The sequence below is a fragment of the Coffea arabica genome, chromosome 6c, assembly GCF_036785885.1.
Source record: "Coffea arabica cultivar ET-39 chromosome 6c, Coffea Arabica ET-39 HiFi, whole genome shotgun sequence".
NCBI classification, from domain to species: Eukaryota; Viridiplantae; Streptophyta; class Magnoliopsida; order Gentianales; family Rubiaceae; genus Coffea; species Coffea arabica.
In genome coordinates, this window is record NC_092320.1 from 21,367,268 (window position 1) to 21,380,126 (window position 12,859).

A 12,859-nucleotide genomic window follows, 5' to 3' on the forward strand; every position below is an offset into this window, starting at 1 on the left:
TAATTGAAAGCATCGAAAGTTTGTAGAGCCATGGTGAAATTAAAGAAAAGTACAGGGACTGATCTGCAAATACAATTCCTGGTTTCTTAATGGACCAAACCATTCGGCCATTTCCTTTATTTGTTTGGGCCAAAGCTTCCCAACCCAATGGAAATTCAGAACAAAAGGGAATGGGCCATTTTATTTGTTCGTCTGGGCCGAACCCTTCCTAACCCAACCGAAAACCCAAGCAAAGACAGATGGGCTAGTTTAACTATTTTGGCCCAAAATTAGCCAACCAAACAGATGGGTCATGATTCTCTGGCCCAAACCAAAAACCCAAAAATAAATTGAACCCTCTTACACAAACCCAGCCAAATATCATTAGCCAAACATAAGTTTAGGCCCAACAAGATAACAAATCAACTAAAATTATTTAAGCCACAATTATGACCTAAAAACAAGAATTAATCTACCCCAAAAGACTGCTTAAAAAGATTAAAGATGAGTAATATCTAAAAGGATGAAATAAATTCAACTCTTCCATTTTTGGGGTTCAAAAAAAACAATTCATACGAGGACTTATCTGAAGGATTGATAAAAGCTTTGAGGTCGAATTGTGAAGTTTTAAAACTTTGGGGTTAGATTACCAAGAAGCAGAATGGAAGGGCCACAATTACGATTGCAGACCAACGGTCTTCTTCTCAAACATCAATTCGCCATTTTTGTTCTTATAACCAGAGCAAATCCGAAAAGAAACAGTTTTAATTCTGGCCCTTTATAATCAACACGAAAGTCACATAATCAACACGAAAGTCACACAAATTCAATTCGAGTTCATTCAATCCCGAAACGTGAGAAATAGAGAAATGGAAGACAACAATTCAGCAAAGTTTCTTAAGCGTAAGGACGCGAATCGGCCAACTCAAACGGTTTCTCCACACGAAAATGTAAACAAGGCATCCTCCAATAAGAATTTTCAGCTCAGGCATTTCGTCGAACAGATTAGGGGTATTAGAAAATTCATTGATTCTTTGATGCATTTAAACTATAATTGACCCAGAAATTTGTCAAAGACTCAGAAATTCCAGTCCAATCAACATACAAAGCACGTGTATTCGAACAACCAACATGAAATTGAGACAACATGCTCACGGCATACCCCGGCAAACATACTCTAAAAACTTTCTGTCCGTTTGAATGAAGACTGAACTGAAAAGGAGAAAACCAACTTACAATGGCCTCTCAATGAGCTTCGCTGGCGGTGACGGTGGGTTCTGGTGGTGGTGGCTCCGGTTCTTGAGCAGGCGGCTGGTGGCGATGGCGGACAGCAGCGGCAGCAGACGCGAACTGGTGGGTTCCGTTCGGCAATCTCTTTTTCCAGATTTCTTTCTTCCTCGCTCAAACCCCTTTTCTTCCCCTCTGTTTTTCAGCCTTTCTTTGGTTCTGTTTTTCTTTTTGCTCTGTTCCTCGAGCCCCCAAACCCCTCTCGGCCTTTCTGTTTCAGCCGTAGCTCCTTCCCTATTTCTTCCGCTGCCTTGCCCTGTTTTTGCCCTCTGTTTTTTCTTTTTCTGTTTTGCTCCGCCCCCAAACCCAGACGTTGTAATCCTCTTCCCTCTGTTTCCTCTTTCACCCCTTTTTTTCCCTTCGCAGCCGTCCGCCTCTGTTTTTCTGGTTTTCCCCCTTTTGTTTCTATGTCCGATAGTCTCTCTTTAGCTCTCTTCTAGCCGCCGCTCCCTTCTATTGCTGTTTCTTGCTCTCATTCTCTGTTTTTCTCTCAGAATTTCCCCTCCAATTTCCAAGTTTTTCCCTCTGTTCTCAACTCTCTCGGCCCTCAACCGAAGACCATTCCTCCTCTTCTCAGGCTCCCTCTAAACCGTCACTTTCTCTCCTTTTTCTTCCAGCCCTAAAACCCCAGTCTTTTCCTTTTTGTTTTTGCCGTCCCTCTGTCTCTCTGTATGCTCCCTCTCTTTCAGTCTTTCTTTCACTCCTTCTCAACCTCTCCAACACCCTAGCCGTTTCTTTTCTGGTTCTTTTCTATCTCTTAGGCAGCCGCCAACCTTCCCTCTTTCGCTGTTTTTCATTTCCTCTCAAAACCAGCCGTCATCTATTCTTCCCCCCTTCCTGCGTTTCCTTCTTTTCTATTTATACCAAACACTACAACTTCAAACCCTCACAGCAAGGGTATCCGCTGAAGTTGCATTTTCTCCTCTTTTTTTAGAGCCGTTTGATGACTTTTGCTAGAATCTCATATTGCCGCTGCATGTGCGGCTCTTTTCTTTTTTTTTTTCTTTTTTTTTAACTTAATAATTTAACAAAAATGATAGTAAAATTAAATAATAAAAAAAACAATTTTAAGTATAATTACATCAAAATAAACAAACTAAAAACAACAAAGTTACCATTTTCAATCTTTTTCTTTCATTTTTCATTTTTCACTTTTTTTCTTTTTTTTCATTTTCAAGAAAGCATTGAATTTAAATTACAAACGACTAAATCATATTTTTTGAATGCTTTTTCTTTTTCTTTTTTCTCTTTTCAAGAAATTCTATGATAAAAACTTAAAAATAAAAATAAACTAGAAACTAGAAACTAAAAACGAATAAAACTAACACTACAAATAAAAAACTAAAAATAAAAAGTACATGAAATTACACCAAAAATTTGGTGTCTACAATGGGTATGAGTATTTTAAATTTTTGCATATGGATATAAATGAGTTACCCAATAATAAATAGGTATTATTGGGTAACCCATCAAACTCAATTAACCTATTTAAAATTGTCTTCCCCCAAGTCTCCTCTCTCCCTCCATCCATTTTTTTTTAGATTTTTCATTTTGTGATGATGTTAACTACTTTTATTTCATTATTATTATTATTATTATTATTTATTGTTTTATCTAATTATTTTATTTTCTTTTAGTTTGTTAACTTGCTCATTTTTCAGCATTATCAATTTATGACAAGTTTTATGCTTTTTTCCTATCTTTCTAAAATGAAATTTTAAATTTATATACGAAAAAATGCTAGGGGTTCAAAATTTTTGGATTAAATTTTTTTGTTAACTTTTATAGTACTTAGCTCAAATTTTTATATTCTTATTATTTAATTATTAAATAGTATGTAACTTTGCGACATAAAGTACAGATGAAAAAAATTGATAATTAGGCTTATTGAGTATTATAAGTAAATATTTAAAACTAATGATGGGTACAAAGGGTGATATAAATTGATAACTTAGTTTACAAAAATGAATTTAAATGAATTTATAAAAAGTTAAAATAAATGAGTTATAAATGGGTAATTGAGCTATCCATTTTTTTTTTACTTACCCATTTATACTCATCTAATTAAATAGGTATAAATGAGTTGACTCACTTATACCCATTATCCATTTTAACCAACTCAAATACGCCCAAATCACCCATTTTGACACCTCTAGATACAAGACACCAAGTTTCCTCCTAACTTTCTCAACTTTCACTCGGCTAGAATAAGGAAGTAAAGCTGTCTGCATTTTTCAGCTTTCATTTGTGAGGAAAAGGGAGGTAAAATTGCTATAAAACATCTCATTCTTCTAATGCTCTTGGTTACTCATGTTGCATGTTGGATCTTATTTAAGAAAAATTGCGTTTTGCTGAAGAAAAACCCTGTTTAAGGACTGATTACTTGCTAGAAATTCTGTCAGGCTGGCCGAGTAAGGAAGGTGGAATTTTTCCAGTTTTCCTCCATGAATTTTGACTGCAAAATTTCATATTGTGGTTCACTTTATAACACATTAATCTTAACATGCATGTTCGATTTGAGTGCAAAATGAAGAGTTTTATTGGAGAAAATTCATTCTTCAAACTGTTTACTTGCTAGCATTTTCCAGCTTTAGCCAAAAGGAAAAGGGAATTTGGTTTCCAAATTTTTCATCCAAAATTTTGAGGAGTTTAGTTAGGAAATTCCTGTTATATGTTCTATCTTTTGTTTTGTATGATATATAGTGTGCTATACATTTGATTCTAGTGAAAAGTTGGAGATTTTGGGTGAAAAACTTAAGGAATCTTGCTGGAAATTTCTGTTGAGACCCGAGGGGGGAAGGAGCTAGGAATTTTTCCAATTTTATCTCGACAATTTAGGTTGTGAATGAATATATCTTTGCTTCATATACCTCTTAATACTTAAACCTTAGCATGCATGTGGTAAATTACTTGGATTAAACAAGGAAAGATCAACTTTTGGAAGAAACATCAAAGCTGGAATTTTCTGGACAAAGTGTTGCATGAACCCGAGAGGATACAGCTGCAATTTTTGGTTCTTTTCTTCACTATTTTGCTGGATTTCGAAACTACATGGTCTTATTGCAATGTTTATATCAATGCATGTCAAATTTGGTTGGTGCTTGATGCACTGAATGAAATTTTGGTGAAGAAGTTTGGAAATCCCAGTTTTGAACTCGAGAATGTTGTTATGTTTTCTCAAACTTGGATTTCATCTTGTGACCCGAAATTTATCCATATATTGATCAAAAAACATCCCTACTCATCTATTTTACTCTGTATATTGTGGTTGTCTTGATTTGGGAGGAAATAATTGAATCTTCGAGAAAGAAATGGGAGCTGGTTGAGCAGGTAGAACTGTTTTGACAGATTTGAGTTGATTGGATGATTTCGATTGTATTGCTGAGTTTTTCTGGAGATTTTAGCTAAGTTTTAACAAAAAACGATCTATAACAGAATGATAGTAAAATGTACATTGAATTTGAGGAAGTTTAAGAAAGGAAATAGCAAACTAAAAGAAGAAACTTGACTACCCATTGCTGGAAAACTGCTTCGAACCATTCTAAAACAAGTGCATATATTTTGAGTTTAACTATGAATTCTAAAATGGAACTTGAACCAAAACTGACCAAAATCTCTTCAAACTATCTTATAACAGTTTTACTTGTGAAAATTCATCCAAAATATAAGATAACATTAAGGAAGTTCATAGGAATACTAAGCTGCCAATCTCTAGGAAATTTATTAATTTTGAACTTTGATTTTTAAAATAACCCTTAGGATCTAGATTCCAACCTTTATAAGAAAGTGTAGGTTGTAGCTACCACACCTTAACTTATTATATTTCGATAAAACATAGAATTTTAAGACTTAAGGGGATTAAGTTACCCAAATTTTGGAACTAGGAGTTGCTAGAATAAGATAAGTACTAGGATTACCTCAAAACTCTATGTATACATTTAAACATCTTGGATCATATATATAAGTATATATATATATACACACTTTTAGCCCATTGTATCATATTAAGTTGAGTTTAGTTAAAAGAATCAAGTAAGCCTAAAAAGTTAGAATAATCATTTAAACCCTTAATTTCACCAAGTATTACACTTAAACATCACTTTAGAAAATTTAACAACTAATCTAATAAATTTACAAATACCTCGAGGGTCGAGGGTGAATTGGAGGAGGAACCTAACACTGAGAAGTGAACTCCAACTACTTTGGGTGAGTGTTCTATATTTGTTTATAATGATTGAATACATGATAAATGATAAATGTTATGTGCTTAGTTGACTAATACTTGTTGGATTATTGATGTTTGAATTATTTAGGGTGAAATTTGACAATTGCTACTGTTTTACTGAAAGGCGAGTGCATACTTTATTGTGCTCGACATAAGTGAAGTTTGAAAATATCGTTAATGATTCATTGTAAAGTGTATCTCAATTGTCCCTCGCTTTCTAAGTTGGGGTTGTACTTTATCGCACTCGGTTTAATTGAGTTTGAAGATTGATAATTGACCAATTGATACTGTAACTGTGCATGACCATCATTGGGCCCAAACCCCATCGACGGTTGGCCTATTTGAGCCAGCAACGGATTCGGTCGAGTAGGTCGATAGTTCTTGTATACCGTTTATTGGTATACTCAAGTATTACTCCCTTGATGAGATGCCTATTGGAGTGATGAAGTGACTAATGATTGAAGGGAATTGTTTACTGTTTTGGAGGATATAAGAAGGAGATTGGTGGAGTGTGAAGTGATTGCAAGAAGTTGTGAAATGAACTACTAAACGGAGTTAAATGCTAAGTTTGAAAATGGATGGGAGCTACCTCTAGAATCTATATCAGCACCGTATCCTTTGATATTGATTGTGCTATTTGTTAAGAATTGTTTCACAAATTATCCTGTTATTAATTGGTTTGTTATTCCTGTTATATTACTGAAAGTGTAAAATTGTATGTTTAACATTACCTCTTTTCTTAGAATCTCATTGAGTATAAACTCACCCCTTTAGTTTATTTTTCTTAACAGGAGTTGGAAACTTGGAACCGAAGAATATTGAGTTTGAGAGTTGAAATCTTTGCTTTAAATAAATTGTCATCCTATTTGTACTTAGTGAATTGATTGAGCAACTTATATTTTGATCCATTTAGTTGTACATATAAGTATGGATGATTTGAAATATTCGATGATTTGTAATGTTTAATTGTGGGTTTCAATACTTACTTTGGAGTTAATGGTATTGATTGAAAGATTTTGAATGAGTCATAACAAGAGTTAGGCAAGACAATCTGCTAAATCTTAGGATACGCCCTAAGGAAATGTGGTCATCAGACTCTGTATGGATTAGGTGATTTTGGGCCTTTTTTTAAAAAAATTTTACTGTAATGATGTATATGAAACAATTGTTACTGTAGTTATGTATTGAGATGTTTTTAGAATTTCAAATATTATTAGGGTATTTTAAAAAAATTTTAAAAATTCCAAACCCATCACCACCCACAACGCCTCCCCTTCTTCTCTCTTCCTTCCTCCTTAGGTTAATAGTTTTAGAATTGTCACCGGAGATGTACAGCGTTGCAGGCAAATTTTGCACCAGTTTTGAGGTTAAATTCCATCTTTTTGCCCACTTTTAGGTTTCTCTTTTGTTTATGTGTTAGTTTCCTTGTTCTTAATGACCTCATTAGTTTTTTGCTTATTTATATCTTGCTGTATTAGCTACTATACAGTAGAAGATTTTTACAATTTTATCCAATAGAATTTCATTCTTGAGTACGCTCGAATTTTGTCAATATTGTGAAATTTTACTAGAAAAAATCTTTTGTATCCTTCTTTTAATTGCCTCGGCGTCACTATGGTTAATGTCAATGTTGATTCAATGGGAAACCCTATAATTGTCAAGGTAGCATGAAATATTCATAAAGTATAATACTATATTGCACAAGTCATTAAATACTATGCTAGTATGTTAACAAAACGAGGAAAATATGCTCAATGTTTAAATTGTGTGGCTTAGGATTTGGAAGGAATATCTTCTTCGTTTAAAATACTGCTGGCTAGTGATGCTTCTTCTTGCCAAAGTAAAGAATTACAGTTATGAGCCCCCAAAAAAGAGAAAATTACTGCAAGATCCTTCAAAATTTTGCTGAACTCATTTTTCACTGTTATAGAGCCTGATATTATCATACTAGTATCAAATGGTTAACCTGTTATTCTTTATTTTTTTTGTCGTAACGATAGAATTTCTATAACCTAATCTAGCCTAATCTAGGGGGAGGGGCAGGGTTGAGTGGTTGACCTATTATACAAGCACCAATAATATGATGGAAGTTTGAAGGATAAATAGTTGACCTACTAACTAGGTCATTTGATTGGTTAAAATTGGTCGCATTCTTATAATTAAAATGAGGTACAAGTGGATATCCCAAGTTTTATGTGTTTAATTGATTTCCTTCCTATGTGGCTTTAATCTATTGTTAAAAACAGACTTCACACGCTATAAATCCTTTTGTATGGTGTAATATGAAATTTGAGGCTTGCAGAAGAAAGAGAGATTTCTTTGCCTCCCAAAGGGCCCTTGGCCGCTGCTCCTATTACTTCTTTATTAAGTGTGAATCTCCCATTACTTTTTGCTCCTAGTTTATCATGTAGCGTTTTTCAGGATTTCAGGTATCAGATATTTGAATATGATTGTAATATAAATATATACCATTCTTCAAAAATGCGACGAGAGACTAAGAGATGCATGAAAATCTTAATCAGCACATTGTGATTCACGTGCCTAACATAGCTGACTCCCTCTTCCTTTCCAAATTCTATATGGTGGCCATCAATAGAGAAAGCCACCCTAGTAATACAATGCTAGTAGTATTATAGATGGGAGAGAGGGGTAGTTTTTTACCATTGTAGTGGAACCTCCCATTAAAATGATTCTAATCTCAATAATAGACACTACACCTTACATATCACACTAAATGGATAATTGAGGTAGACCTAATTAAGTCCACCTGCAGTAGATCATATTGTGGTGGATTTTACTAGTTTTCATTTAACCTATTTTGATAAAAATGAATCGGTGGAAGCCCCAATTAGAAAATAATCCTAACATTCTCTAATTTGGGCAACACTGATTACTTCAAACTTGAGTTTGAAAGCATTTGAAATGAAAAATTTTAGATTAATTTTAGAAAATGGCTCTCAAGTTAAAGATAACTTTAATGGCATTATAAGAAAGCATCTCAGTCCAAAATTCCGTCCAATGAGAACACTTGTATCCATTTTTTTTTTTTGTCAACACAGGGGTAATCCCTTGCGACCCGGAAGAGGAAGCCCCAGGCCACACCGAGCACGTTAACAACGGGACTCGAACCCTGGATAAACCAGAAAGGTCGCCATACCCTAAGGAGGGGGAGCGGACCGCTCAAGCTATTCCGTGGGAGCAGAAGACCGACCACGTAAGGTGACAAGTTTTTTTGTGGGAGGTAGGGGTTGAACCCCTGACCTCCAGAGTGATGACCACCGGACCAAATGGCCAGTGGCTTTGTATCCAACTATAGATGTTTTTACATCATTTATTGATCTAGAACCTCTACAATTACAAATACTAGTACTTCATTGGCATAAATTCCACGATGTGATAAAGTGTAGTGTGATCTGATTCACATAATCTAAGAGTAATATAATCAAGTCAAAATTATATTCAGCCCAGTATATAATTTTTAACTGACTCTGCATAGGACTTGGGTCCCCTTTTGTGCTTCTAAACTGAAGTCACTTCACAAAGCGAGCATGTGTGGGAATTTCATCCACTTAACTGCTTCTAAACCAAAGCCACTTCATGAATGAAACAATTTATATGAGCTTATATATGCAGTATAATCCTTGAATGTGGGTATTTAGGAGCAATTATATTCACAATGGCATAAATCAGGGAGTGAAACTTTATCAACTTAAACAATTGTAAATTGTACAAGTGAGAGTTATGAGTTATTTATAATTCCCACTGGCCAAATACAACCGGATCTAGCATATCACATATTTAACCAGTTGGGATCCTCTATGCCACTACTCGGTGCCAAATCCAGTGCCAATCCCACTTATCACGTGATGGTAGAAGAAATTTAAATAAACAACACATGATAAATTAAATAAACAGGACACTTAGCATAAATATAGAAGTGGCATTGAATTGTCACTGAAAAGGTGGCACTGAGGATCCCATGTGGTCGAGAACATAGTAGTGAAACATCAAACTTGACCTAGAGAGGTAATAAAACAAACTTAAACCAACAAACTTGCTCAATGTGAGCTCTTTGAGTATTATAGTTAAGACAAACACAACTTTCATTCTAGAGAATTTTAAATAATTTAGTCGCTCATAAGACTGGTATATGTAGTATCTGTTGAAACTACACTTAAGATTTCAGAATGCTAAAAAAAAAACAAGTGTTCTTTAGTTTCTTAAAAACTTTATTATTTCATTAGCAAACATCCAAAACATTGATCTATGTTTGCCAAATATTATTTGCCATGCAATTCCTACATAGGCAATATTAGATTTTATATAAGAAACCAATATAAAAAATTACTCATTACAAGCTGTATCAAATTTCATATGAAAATTTTAAAGTTCACTTTCACTGTATTATCTTTAACTCCAATTTATCTTCAACCATTTGAGATAAATTGACATGTAGTTTCACATTTAACTTTAAGGGTATGATCAATGTAAAACATGGTCCCAATCATTCTTTATTTTACTATGTCAAAAGTATATTAGCTCTATAAAATTTTTCACACCAAAGTTCTTGGAATATATATTAATCATTAACTACACAAAATTTCAATTTTAGCTAGCTAATTGAATAAAAAATGAGCAAAATAAATTTGCTCCCGCAAGCCATGAGAATGATCTCAAATGCTTTATTGAAAATAATACCGTTACACCGTAATCGCCCTTCAAAAGCTTAATTACAAAAACACAATAAATATGACACAAGGTCCATGTTTCTCTTGAAAATATGATCTTTCTGAACTGAAAATTTCTAAACATAACAAATTTGAATATGATTCTTTCCCAAATCTAAATCTCATTAGAAAATTTTGAAACAAAGGTATTGGACATTCTTAAGATAGATATGACTATATATATCATGTTCTACTTTAAAATGATTTAGACAAAAAACTATTCACCATGCACTTGACCATCTATTTAAGTGTATTCTTTAGATCACTTGAATACACTACTCATTTAGAATGTCAAGAATTTTCATTGAGCAATTACACTTAGAATAGTAAATTGATTATCAAGCAAAACGTTCCCTGTAGCAATATTGGTATATGCTCAAATTATCACTATAACCAACAACTTAAAACTTGTCCAATTGTCTTCCACTATTTAAATTCTAGTTGACCCTAAAGTTATTACAGAGGTGGCAACGTTTTCACTATGTAAGGTGAAGAGGTGATTTTTGGGCGGATCGGGTCTTACCTCACCAGCTGGAGTGTCCTCAGGGGGGGAAATGAAACTCCTCAAAAGTCACTTGCTCAAACTGCAAGAAATATGGGGCTAGATCCCCTGATTCACCTTCGACGATCTAATTAGTTCCCCCTCAGAGAGGTTCAAGTTACTGAGTTATATTAGGAGACTCTTACTCTTTTCTCAGGAGTCCTAGGAGTATTTATATGAGAGAGAGAGAGATTGAGAGGATCCTGTTCCCTAGGGACTGTCACGCCCAGACTGTCAGCTTTACTTGACAGATTGGCGGCGACAGTAGGTCCTATAAATCGTTCTGAACTCTAGCAGTTGTCAGACTGTACCTGGACCTGTCCATCCTATCACCTGACAAGGAGACATGATCAGGGACACATCTCTGACCCCGGCCTTTGGTGGAGGTCATGCCGAGGTGAGCTCATCCGAGGTCCAACACCTCGGGGAGTAGGTCCCCTCCGCGGTCTTCAACAGTAGTGGAATCGAAGTGTGCGTACTTATAAGGTGATCCGAAATGACCCTCCTCACTAAGCCCCCTAAGCCTCGGGAAAGGCTAGATGAGCTGTATTTTCCGAGGCTTCTGTATGGGTACAGGAGGCTGCCACCGTGTCAGGATGGGCTCAGCGTGAGATGTGAAATGGTGACGGGGGGGTGTCAGCTTTAAGTGACAAAACAAAAGGACGAGTGAGAGAAGGCCATAGGAGCTGGTAGTCAGTAATGAGGAGAGAGATTGTCGGCTTGGGAAACCTAACCGCCTCATCTTTTCATCTACCCCCTTGATCTGTATAAATAGGGGGTTCCTGTCAATATTTACATTTTACCGCAAGCATCTCCAGCATACCATAAAAAAGCATTAGAGTAGATATCCGAAGTGAGTGTGAGTTCTCCGGATCGATAGTCTGCGAATCTCATCGTTTCTTAACCAGTAAATTCACTTCGTCCTTCCCTTTATCAATATGGCTAGGGTAGCTAGAACACATAAAGAGACAGTGAGGCCGGACTTCAACGTAGCAGAGAGGCCCGACCCAGTCGGAGAAGAGAGCTCAACCTCTAGCCTCAACGAGGCAGCCGAGGAAATCGGCGGGGATGCGCCATCCCAGGATCCGAGCGAAGTGGACTCTGAGATGGTGCATGACGACGCCCTCGGGGTCGAGGTACCGAGAGACGAGGGGTGCTGGAGCTGGCTGCACCTCTGGACCTATCAACAATGGACTTCGGCCAACTTCCATAGTACCACAACGTGGTTACTCTCCAAGAGGCTAACGAGGTGATTCGCCGGTACCCCTTCCGCCCTCGCTACAGCATTTACCCACCTTGGGGGCACCAAACAGCTGAGCGGCTCCCAAAAGAGAGAGTTGCTGTTTATGTTGACCAGTTGGAAGCCAGGCTAAGGATGCCCACGACGAGGTTCTTCCGGGATAGCCTAAGGTACTGGGGTGTCCGGGTCACTCAGTTAACCCCTAACGCGGTTCGGATCCTTATTGGATTCGAACTACTCTGTCGAGACCAGGGAATAGCCCCTACAATGACTCTCTTCCGCCGCTGTTATACGATCAAGAACAGCGATAAAAAAGGTTGGTTTTACTTCGGCAACCGAAACAAGCACGTGCCGAAGCTAATAGTAGACACGCCTTCTTCCATAAAAGAATGGAAGCACAATTTTATTTTTGTTCCCGCCGATGATTTCCTAAGGGGATTTTAGTGGAGGCCCACACTGCGATAACCATAATTCTATTCAGTTATCTTCTCCGGCAAGCGCAGTTGCACATAGATAGCTTGACCTGTCACATGAGAACCTTCTCGAACCTTGAGGTTCGAATGATCTAGACATGATAGAATTGTCTAGCATATAACATCAATTCGATTCTAATATGTGCTCCATGACAGAGGGAATGAAGAAGGTGAACTACCTTCGAAGTACAATTCTTGCATCATATACACAAATAAGCTTGGAATCTGGAAGATCTTGGTATTTCCATTGAATATTGCCCTTAAATCTTGGTTTTGATCAAGATGAGATAATTTGGAAGTAATGGGTTTTGTGTTTTTTGGTGAGAAATAACGGATTCAGTCGAAAGGAAGACGATGATAAACAATCTTCCTTGCGACAATGAAGTG